Genomic DNA, 9934 nt, shown 5'->3' with positions numbered 1-9934 from the left:
GTGCCTGCTGCTCCGCCTGATGGCCCGGTGCCTGCTGCCTTGCCTGCTGCTCCACCTGATGGCCCGGTGCCCCCTGCCTTGCCTGCTGCTCCACCTGATGGCCCGGTTCCCGCTGCTCCGCCTGATGGCCCGGTACCCGCTGCCTTGCCTGCAGCTCCGCCTGATGGCCCGGTGCCCGCTGCTTCGCCTGATGGCCCGGTGCCCGCTGCCTTGCCTGCTGCTCCGCCTGATGGCCCGGTGCCCGCTGCTCCGCCTGATGGCCCGGTACCCGCTGCTCCGCCTGCTGCTCCACCTGATGGCCCGGTGCCCGCTGCTCCGCCTGATGGCCCGGTGCCCGCTGCCTTGCCTGCTGCTCTGCCTGATGGCCCGGTGCCCGCTGCCTTGCCTGCTGCTCCGCCTGATGGTCCGGTGCCCGCTGCACCACCCGATGGTCCGGTGCCCGCTGCTCCGCCCGATGGCCCGGTGCTCCGCCCGATGGCCCGGTGCCTGCTGCCTTGCCTGCTGCCCAGCCTGACGTGCCTCTGCCTGCTGCCCAGCCTGACGTGCCTCTGCCTGCTGCCCAGCCTGACGTGCCTCTGCCTGCTGTCCCGCCTGGCGTGCCTCTGCCTGCTGTCCCGCCTGGCGTGCCTCTGCCTGCTGTCCCGCGTGGCGTGCCTCTGCCTGCTGTCCCGCGTGGCGTGCCTCTGCCTGCTGTCCCGCGTGGCGTGCCTCTGCCTGCTGTCCCGCGTGGCGTGCCTCTGCCTGCTGTCCCGCGTGGCGTGCCTCTGCCTGCTGTCCCGCGTGGCGTGCCTCTGCCTGCTGCCCAGCCTGACGTGCCTCTGCCTGCTGCCCAGCCTGACGTGCCTCTGCCTGCTGCCCAGCCTGACGTGCCTCTGCCTGCTGCCCAGCCTGACGTGCCTCTGCCTGCTGCCCAGCCTGACGTGCCTCTGCCTGCTGCCCAGCCTGACGTGCCTCTGCCTGCTGCCCAGCCTGACGTGCCTCTGCCTGCTGCCCAGCCTGACGTGCCTCTGCCTGCTGCCCAGCCTGCTTCTGGAAATCCTGTGTCCACCAATCTGCCTTCCTGCAGTCTCCTACAAAAAGATAGGCCTATCAGCAGGAGACCCAGCCAATCGCTTGATTCCGGCAGTGGGATGTCCAGCCAGTTGCCGAACACAGGCGGTGGAACATTTGGGCCATTACAGACTGTTTGGAGCATCCTGAGGCCGCTCCTTGAGGGAGGGGGAGTACTGTCAGGAATGGACTTGCCAGTGGTGGTGGGACTCACCTGCCTTGTGGGATGCGGACTTGGGACCGAGCACCGGTGCGTGGATGCGGTTGCTGACAGGTATGGTGGTGATCCGGATGCAGAGCCATGGGTGCAGCGGCAGGTGAGAATGGCAGCTGACAAGATGTAGGTCAGGTGCAGGCAGCATAATATAGCAGAGTCAAACAAGCCGGGTCAGTATCAAGCGGGCAGATAAAGTACAAAAGGAGCAGGCAAGCGAATGGTCAGGGATAGCTGGGATCAGTGCAGGCGGAGTTCTTTCTAGTCAGGTAATGCAGAATACAGGTATTAGGAATATACAGTATGCAGGAACGTTGTAGACCAGAAGGCAGTGATTTTACTGCTAAGCAGGTTTAAATAAGCCCGCCTGACATGACGTGTGCACTTACTGCGCATGTGCGAGTTTTCCGCGCTACTGTGCATGCGCGGCCGCACGCTCCCGCACCTGCGCACTCGCACCGCCGTGACTCGAGGGGATCCGTCACCATTGCACTGCTGCACGGCGACAGGATCCCTGACAATGCCCCCTCCCTCAGGGCAGCCTCTGGATGCCCAACTGGGCCATCTTCCCTGGATGCCTGCGTTTAAATGCTTTGATTAACTCTTTGGCATGGATGTTAGACTCTGGCTCCCAAGAATTATCTTCCATTTATTCAGATATTGGAGTTGGTTTCTCCTCTTCCTGCAGTTAACAATGGTTTCAACTTCATATTCTTCTTCGCCATTGACTATTACTGGTTCAGGTGGCCCCAATTCCCGACCTGGGAAGGGATTAGAGAGCACAGTCTTGAGTAGTGACACATGGAATACAGGATGAATCTTTAGGGAACCTGGTAATATGAGCTCATATGCTACGTCATTGATTCTCCTCTTTATGGGAAAAGGACCCATGAATTTTGGGCCTAACTTCTCTGAAGGACAGGTTAATCTTAGATTGGCTGTTGACAGCCATACCTCTTGTCCCGATTCCAGGACCAGTTCTCCTTTCCTTTTCCTGTCAAAGAACTTATCCAGCTGAGCCTTTGAGATTGTTTCCTGTAGTATTTTGTTATTCTGCTGAGGGAATTCAGATATATCCTGGACTGCTGGGAGCGCTGATTCAGGTATTGAATTAGAAATAGATGCAGGGTGATTGTGACAAACCGTCCCTTTGTGATAACATTTTGCCCTGTTTCAGTTTTCTCCCCTTTGTAAAGCTGTATATGTTTCACAGACATTCTACACTGTTTGTTTAGGGTAATTTGAACTTGTAGTATTTCACTACTATAGAGTTCTTACTGTATTGTTGGTTGTAGGGTTTGTTGTGAGTGGGGAAAACCTGGTGCCAGGCTATCTGGTGGGGTTGAAGCTGTATATACTGAGCTGTGTTTAATAAAGAGTAATTCATTTTCACCCTACACAAAGTTCCAACTCGTGGTTTGGGGAAGGATTGCCTTTGAGCTCTAATACCTGCATTGGCTAACCCTCTCCAGGCTGCCATCCCGGACAATCACCGACATCACCAACAGGTTGCCCATGTTAATTGCCATCGGGGCCAAGGATTACGGGACACTGGGGCCACACTCGCCCTAGTCCAACCCCAACTAGTACCAGACTGGGCCAAGATCGGGCAGTCTGTGGCTGTACAGGTAGTGGGAGGCCATGTCTACAGGATTCCTACCGCAAGGGTTCATCTGAATTGGGGGGCCGGGGCCAGGGACGTTGAAATTGGAGTAATGCAGAACTTGCCAGCTGAGGTTCTCCTTGGAAATCATCTGGGAGTCCTGGTCTCCACTTTTGGCACAGAGACCCCTGCTGAAGCTCATCCAGTCAGCACTCGCCACCAAGCTAGAGAGCATGCTGCCGCTCCACCTGGCGAGGTTCTGGTAAGAGTCGAATACCCACCCCCTGCTGAGCTTGTCCCTGCCCTGACCTGGGATTCCCCCGCTGATTTTGCTAAAGAAACAGCCAGTGCCCGGACCTTAGACCCCTATAGACGGAGGGCTGGAAGTGATTGGGAAATGTGAGGTATGAGTGGGAGCAGGGCAAGTTGTACAGGGTCCACGGGGGAGCAGAGGTGTGAGCTGCCCAAATACCTCACCGGCAGCTGGTAGTACCAAGGAAGTATCGGCGTGACCTCCTCCAGATTGCGCATGATATTCCCCTTGCTGGGCATTTGGGCAAGTGACGGACCCTGCATTGCTTAACCCAGAGTTTCTTCTAGCCAGGAGTATCGGGGGATGTTTGGGACTACTGTAGGTCTTGTGAGGTCTGCCAGAAGGCAGGGAGACAGGCCCAGGGCCACTCTGAGGCCCCTATCCATAGTCAGGGAACCTTTCAGTCGTATTGCCGTGGACCTAGTGGGGCCCCTGAAACAGCCTAGTCCCACAGGCAAGAAGTATATCTTGACCATTGTCAACTACGCCACCCGGTACCCGGAGGCCGTAGCGCTGAGAGATGTGCAGGCAGAAACAGTTGCTCAAGCCCTGCTGCAGATCTTTACTCGGGTAGGATTTCCTCTGGAGATCCTGACCGACCAAGGCACGCAGCTTACCGAACAACTTTGGACGTTGTGTGGGATCAGACCGCTGTACAGCTCTCCCTACCACCCCCAAACCAATGGGCTCTGCGAACGGTTTAACGGTACGCTGAAACAGCTCCTCCGAACGTTCACCATGTCCCATAAGGACTGGGAGCGGCATCTTCCCCACCTCCTGTTTGCCTACCGAGAGGTACCGCAGGAGTCTACTGGGTTCTCTCCCTTCGAGCTGCTGTACGGCCGGAGTATCTTGTCAGTATCCATTCCTGTATTAGCAATAAGTATTTTGGCATTCTCAATGTGTTTTGGTTGGTTCACGCCAATCTTTTTGTCCAACAAGAAACCTTCATCCAGGTAAGACTCGGTTAAACTTCCTCCCAGCTTCTTAATGACATGAATTGCTTCCAAATTTCCAGAGCCTTTTAGTCTCAAAACAGCTTCCACAGCCAGTTTTGCAAAGTGGTCCTTGTGGTGAGTGATCTCTTACGCGAACACTGGGAGTGAGCAGTGGCTGAGGAGGGGACCTCGGTGGTGGCCTATGTGCTGGAGCTCAGGGAGTTGCTACAACGGTTGACGACCCTAGTACGAGACAACCTTGAGGCCGCCCAGAGCCGACAGAAACGGTGGTACGACTGGTCTGCCCGAGACTGAACTTTTCACTTAGTACAGAAAGTGTTGGCCTTGAAACCAGTCAGGCATGACAAATTACAGGCTGCCTGGCAGGGCCCATACCAAGTGGTGGAGCAACTCTGTGATACCAAGTACATTGTAGCTCGCTGTTCGGATGGAAGGATCTGGCAAACCTTCCATGTGAATATGCTGAAACCGTTCATCGAACGACAGGAGGTCAGTGTAGCTGCTATTTGCGCTCCAGCTACCGATGACTCAGAAATGCTTCTTCTGTCAGGGGACGGACAGTCCCGCCAACTGCTCCAAGAGCGCCGAGGGCTGTTCTCGTCTCTACCTGGGTACACCACAACTGCCCACCGGGTAGACACGCAGGGTCAGGCCCCCCCTGAAGCAAGCAGCCTACTGAGTGCCTGAATCCATCAGAGAAGGGATGAGAAGAGAGATTAAGGAAATGTTGGATTAAGGTGTGACAGAACTTTCTGACAGTTCCTGGGCCTCCCCAGTAATCCTGGTACCCAAGAAGGATGGAACAGTCCAGTTCTGTGTGGACTACTGCAGGCTCAATGACCGGACTGTGACCGATACCCCATGCCCCGGATAGACGAGTTGCTGGACCAGATGGCCAGAGGTAATTTTCTTACCACTATCGATCTCTGCAAGGGGTATTGACAGATTCCGCTGGATGCGGACGCAGTACCAGTCGGCATTCATCACTCCTTGTGGCTTGTACCAGGCCAGGGTCATGCCGTTTGGGATGAAGAACGCGCCGGATACCTTTCAGAGAATGATAGATAAGCTGCTGGATGGGCTGCAGGACTTCTGCACCTATCTAGATGATATAGCTATATACAGTGATAGTTGGGAGGATCACCTCCGACACCTCCAGGAAGTGCTTGATCGCATTGGGCAAGCAGGGCTAACCATCCAACCGGACAAATGCCATGTTGGGGTGTCCGAGGTCCAATATCTAGGACATCGGGTAGGATGTGGGAAGCAACGACCGGCAAAGGTGGAAGCGGTAGCAAATTGGCCCACTCCCCAAACCAAGACCCAGGTCCTTGCCTTCCTAGGCACTGCGGGGTACTACCGTAAATTCATCCCCAACTACAGCATCATTGCTAAACCCCTAACGGATCTGACCCGGAAGAATCTGCCCCGACAGGTTGTGTGGTCCCCAGAGTGTGAAACGGCTTTCCAAAAGCTCAAACATGATCTGATCCATGCTCCTGTTTTTGGCTGCTCCTGACCGTTCCAAATGGTTTTGTGTTTACACCGATGCCTCCACCTTTGGATTGGGTGCTGTTCTGAGCCAAATCGGGAACGACGGGAACGACCATCCAGTGGCCTACCTAAGTAGAAAGTTGTTACCCCAGGAGGTGGCATACGCTGCTGTGGAGAAAGAGTGTCTTGCCTTGGTATGGGCTCTCAAGAAATTGCAGCCCTACCTGTACGGGCGCTCCTTCACCATACTCACCGATCACAACCCCCTGGTATGGCTAAACCGGGTCTCCGGGGACAATGGTCATCTGCTGCGGTGGAGCTTGGCCCTCCAACCCTATAACTTTACAATCCAGCACCGATCAGGGAAGCAAAACGCCAACATGGATGGGTTGTCCCGGCAAGCGTGTTGGAGACGTAACCCTCTGAACCGACCAGCCCCAAGCAAATCCATTTGAAGGTCTCGCCGGGTCTTACACAACGGGGGAGCATTGTGACGAACTGTCCCTTTGTGATAACATTTTGCCCTTTATGTTTCAGTTTTCTCCCCTTTGTAAAGCTGTATATGTTTCACAGACATTCTACACTGTTTGTTTAGGGTAATTTGAACTTGTAGTATTTCACTTCTATAGAGTTCCTACTGTATTGTTGGTTATAGGGTTTGTTTTGGGTGGGGAAAACCTAGTGCCAGGCTGTCTGGTGGGGGTGGGGTTGAAGCTGTATATACTGAACTGTGTTTAATGAAGAATCATTCATTTTCACCCTACACGAAGTTCTGACTCGTGGTTTGGGGAAGGATTGCCTTTGAGCTCTAATACCTGCCCTGGCAGAGGACTGGAAGACTTGATGGAAAAGGGGACCATTGGCTGCTCCGCACGAGGAAGCCCAGGCGGAACGGTTCTGCCACAGTGATATCCATAATTCGAAAAGAAAGGAGATTGTCTTGTGGCCGAGTGTCTTGAGTTATTATAGGCAAATTCTGCCAAGGGTAAAAGTGATACCCAGTCATCTTGAGAGAAGGATGTAAAACATTGAATATATTGTTCCAAAGTTTGATTGGTTCTCTCTGTCTGGCCGTCGGGTGATAAGCTCTCGCTCTGAGAGCCCCACTCTCAATTTCTCACAAAGGGCTCGCCAAAATTTTGAGGTGAATTGCACCCCTCGGTCTGAAACTATGTTTCCTGGAACACCATGGAGCCTCACCACTTCCTTAATGAAGACTTGGGCTGTTTCCGCTGCAGATGGTACTCCTTTCAAGGCAATGAAGTAGGCCATTTTGGAAAATCTATCCACTATAACACAGATCGATATCTTCCAGGGACGGTCAGGAACTGGTAGAGGCCTCCATAATCCCCAGGCCTTGCTCTTATTGCCCTTATTCCAGATGCATGTGGGACAGGAGCACACGTAGGCCTTGCAATCCCTCTCCCTCTCAGGCCACCAGAACAGACTCTGTACTAAGTCTAGGGTCTTGTGGACGCTGAAATGTCCCGCCAGCGGATGATCATGACAAAGCCTTAAAATTGTCAGTCAGGTGGCTTCAGGTGCAAACATTTGGTCTCCTGACCATAGTAATCCTTCTCTGGAGGACAGGGTTATTCCTGGAGGAGAAGGAGCCCCGAGTGATGCCTGCTGGATCTGCTAAAAAAGATCAGCTTGTAGGAGGCAGAAGCTAGCTGCTGAGAGCACTGTATCCAGGCTAGGTGGATTCCTCGGATCGTCAAACATTCCAGACAGGGCATCTGGTTTGACATTCTTGGAGCCTGGTCTGTAGGTAATATGGAAGCTGAATCAAGAAAAGAAAAGCGCCCACCTGGCTTGTTGAGGTTTTAGAAGTCTTGCCGTCTTTAGGTATTCCAGATTTTTATGATCCGTGTAGATTAGGATGGGATGTGCTGCACCTTCTAACAGGTATCTCCATTCCTCCAAGGCGGATTTGATGGCCAGTAATTCCCGATCTCCTACATCATTTCTTTCTGCCGGAGATAATTTCCTGGAAAAGAAAGCAACAGGGTGAAGCAGAAGTTTTAAACCTTGTCGCTGTGAGAAGACGGCCCCCCACAGCACTTTTTCAAGCTTCAAGCATGTACTTCTACCACAAAGGGTAGTACTGGATCTGGATGGCTTAGTATGGGTGCTGATGTAAAGAGTCTCTTTAACGTTTCAAAAGCACCTTGTGCTTCCGGTGTCCAATGGAATCGGACTCCCTGTTTGGTCAGTTGCGTAATCGGTGTGATGATGTCCGAGAATCCTCTGATAAATCTTCTATAAAAATTGGCAAAGCCTATGAAGCGCTGAACTCCTTTCTTATCAGCTGGTGCAGGCCATTCTAGTATGGCAGAAACTTTCTGAGGGTCCATCTTGAAGCCTTCCTTGGATATAATTAGACCCAGGAACTGAATGCTCTGGCGTACAAACTCGCATTTCTCTGGTTTAGCATAGTCCATGTAGACGGAGGCAACCAAGGACCCTTTGCACATGACCCCGGTGAAGCTCGATGGAAGCAGAAAAGATCAGAATATCGTCGAGATATACGATCATGAAAACGTCTAGAAAATCCCCAAAGATGTCATTCACCAGATGCTGAAAGGTTGCTGGAGCATTGCACAGCCTGAAGGACATAACTAAATATTTGTATTTCAATGGTTTTTATTAATATAAATTGTTATAAAACAATTAACACAGGAGCAACAAATCATGCCCACGCAGGGGCTATCAATATAACTAAATATTCGTAATGCCCAAATCTTGTACGGAAGGCTGTTTACCATTTGTCCCCTTCTCTGATTCTTATGAGGTTGTAGGCCCCTCTTAAGTCTAGTTTGGTGAATATGGTCACTGCTGTGAGCCTCTGAAAGAGTTCTGGAATTAGTGGCAGAGGATATCTATTCTTTACCGTGATACTGTCTAATTCCTGGTAGTCCACACATGGACGGAGGAAATGGTCTTTCTTTTCGACAAAAAAAGATTCCTGCCCCAGCTGGAGAAGTAGAGGGGCGGATGAACCCCTTTTTGAGATTATCATCAATGTAATCCTTTAATGCCTCCAACTCATGCTCTGATAGCGGGAAAATCTGACTGAAGGGGATCTCAGCTCAAGGTAGTAGCTCAATCGGGCAATCGTAAGGCCTGTGAGGTGGAAGGCTGTCTGCACCACGTTTGCTGAAGACATCTAGGAAGTTGTGATATGCTGCCGGAACTAACTGGCCTACTTCGGTATCGTTTTCCACGCACAGCAGGGGCCCGGACGGAGACACTGGGAAAGCGTCCGGGAGTGAGAAGCTCTCACCCTCCCTGCCCATCCAGAGAACTTCACATTTGTCCTTATTGACCTTGGAACCTGATGCCTCGGCATACTGATCCATTACTGAAACCACCTCCTGCGCCTCCTCTGGTCCAGAAATGAAAACAGAAACGTCATCAGCATAAGCCACAACTCTCAAAGGCGGATCTCCAGTGGCACCCTCCGGCACCCCACTCACCGCCCCGCCATCTAGCCTCCTGACGAAGGGGTCAATGGCAAAGGCATAGAGCAAGGGACTCAGCGGGTACCCCTGGCGCACCCCAGATACAACCTCAAAGGGCTGCCCAAACCAACCATTCACCAACATGAAGCTCTCAGCCCTTCTGTATAATGTCTTCAACCAGCCGATGAACCTCCCCTCCAAACCATACTGGTCCAGGAGATGCCAGAGGTACTTGTGATCAACTCGATCAAAGGCCTTTGCCTGATCCACCGCCAGCAAGTACTTTCCCCATCCTTCAGCCTTACATCGCTCCAGAGCCTCCCGGACAGCTAACACCGCTGTAAAGGTACTCCTGCCCTGAACCGAGCAATGCTGCTGACGAGAAAGCAAACTGTCTGCCACTGACGACAAGCGCCAGAACAAGATCTTCGCCAGAACCTTTCTATCGACATTGAGGAGGCTGATGGGGTGGGGCGCCAGTTCTCTATAGCCGAAGGATCCTTACCCTTTGACAGGAGGATAATTGCAGACTGTCTCATGGAAGGAGGGAGAGATCCCTCATCCAGACAGCTGTTATACACTTCCGCGAGACGAGATGCCAGGCAGGATTTAAAAGCCTAAAAGAATTTGGCTGTCAGACCATCTGGCCCAGGAGTCTTTTTAATGGCCAGACTATCAATCGCTCTGGATACCTCTTTTGCAGTAATCTTCCCAGTCAAACTTGCCAGATGGATATCACTGTCCAGACCGGGCGTGGATTCCAAAAAGCTCCACATCCCTGTCTGGTCAAGGTGCTTCTCACTCAGTAAATCCGCATAAAAGGACCTGGAGACCTCC

Source organism: Staurois parvus, unplaced genomic scaffold, assembly GCF_062004578.1.
Source record: "Staurois parvus isolate SC_StPar_1 unplaced genomic scaffold, SC_StPar_1.0 ptg000984l, whole genome shotgun sequence".
NCBI classification, from domain to species: domain Eukaryota; kingdom Metazoa; phylum Chordata; class Amphibia; order Anura; family Ranidae; genus Staurois; species Staurois parvus.
The sequence above is the reverse complement of the archived record's forward strand: the minus strand, read 5'-3'. Positions refer to the sequence as shown.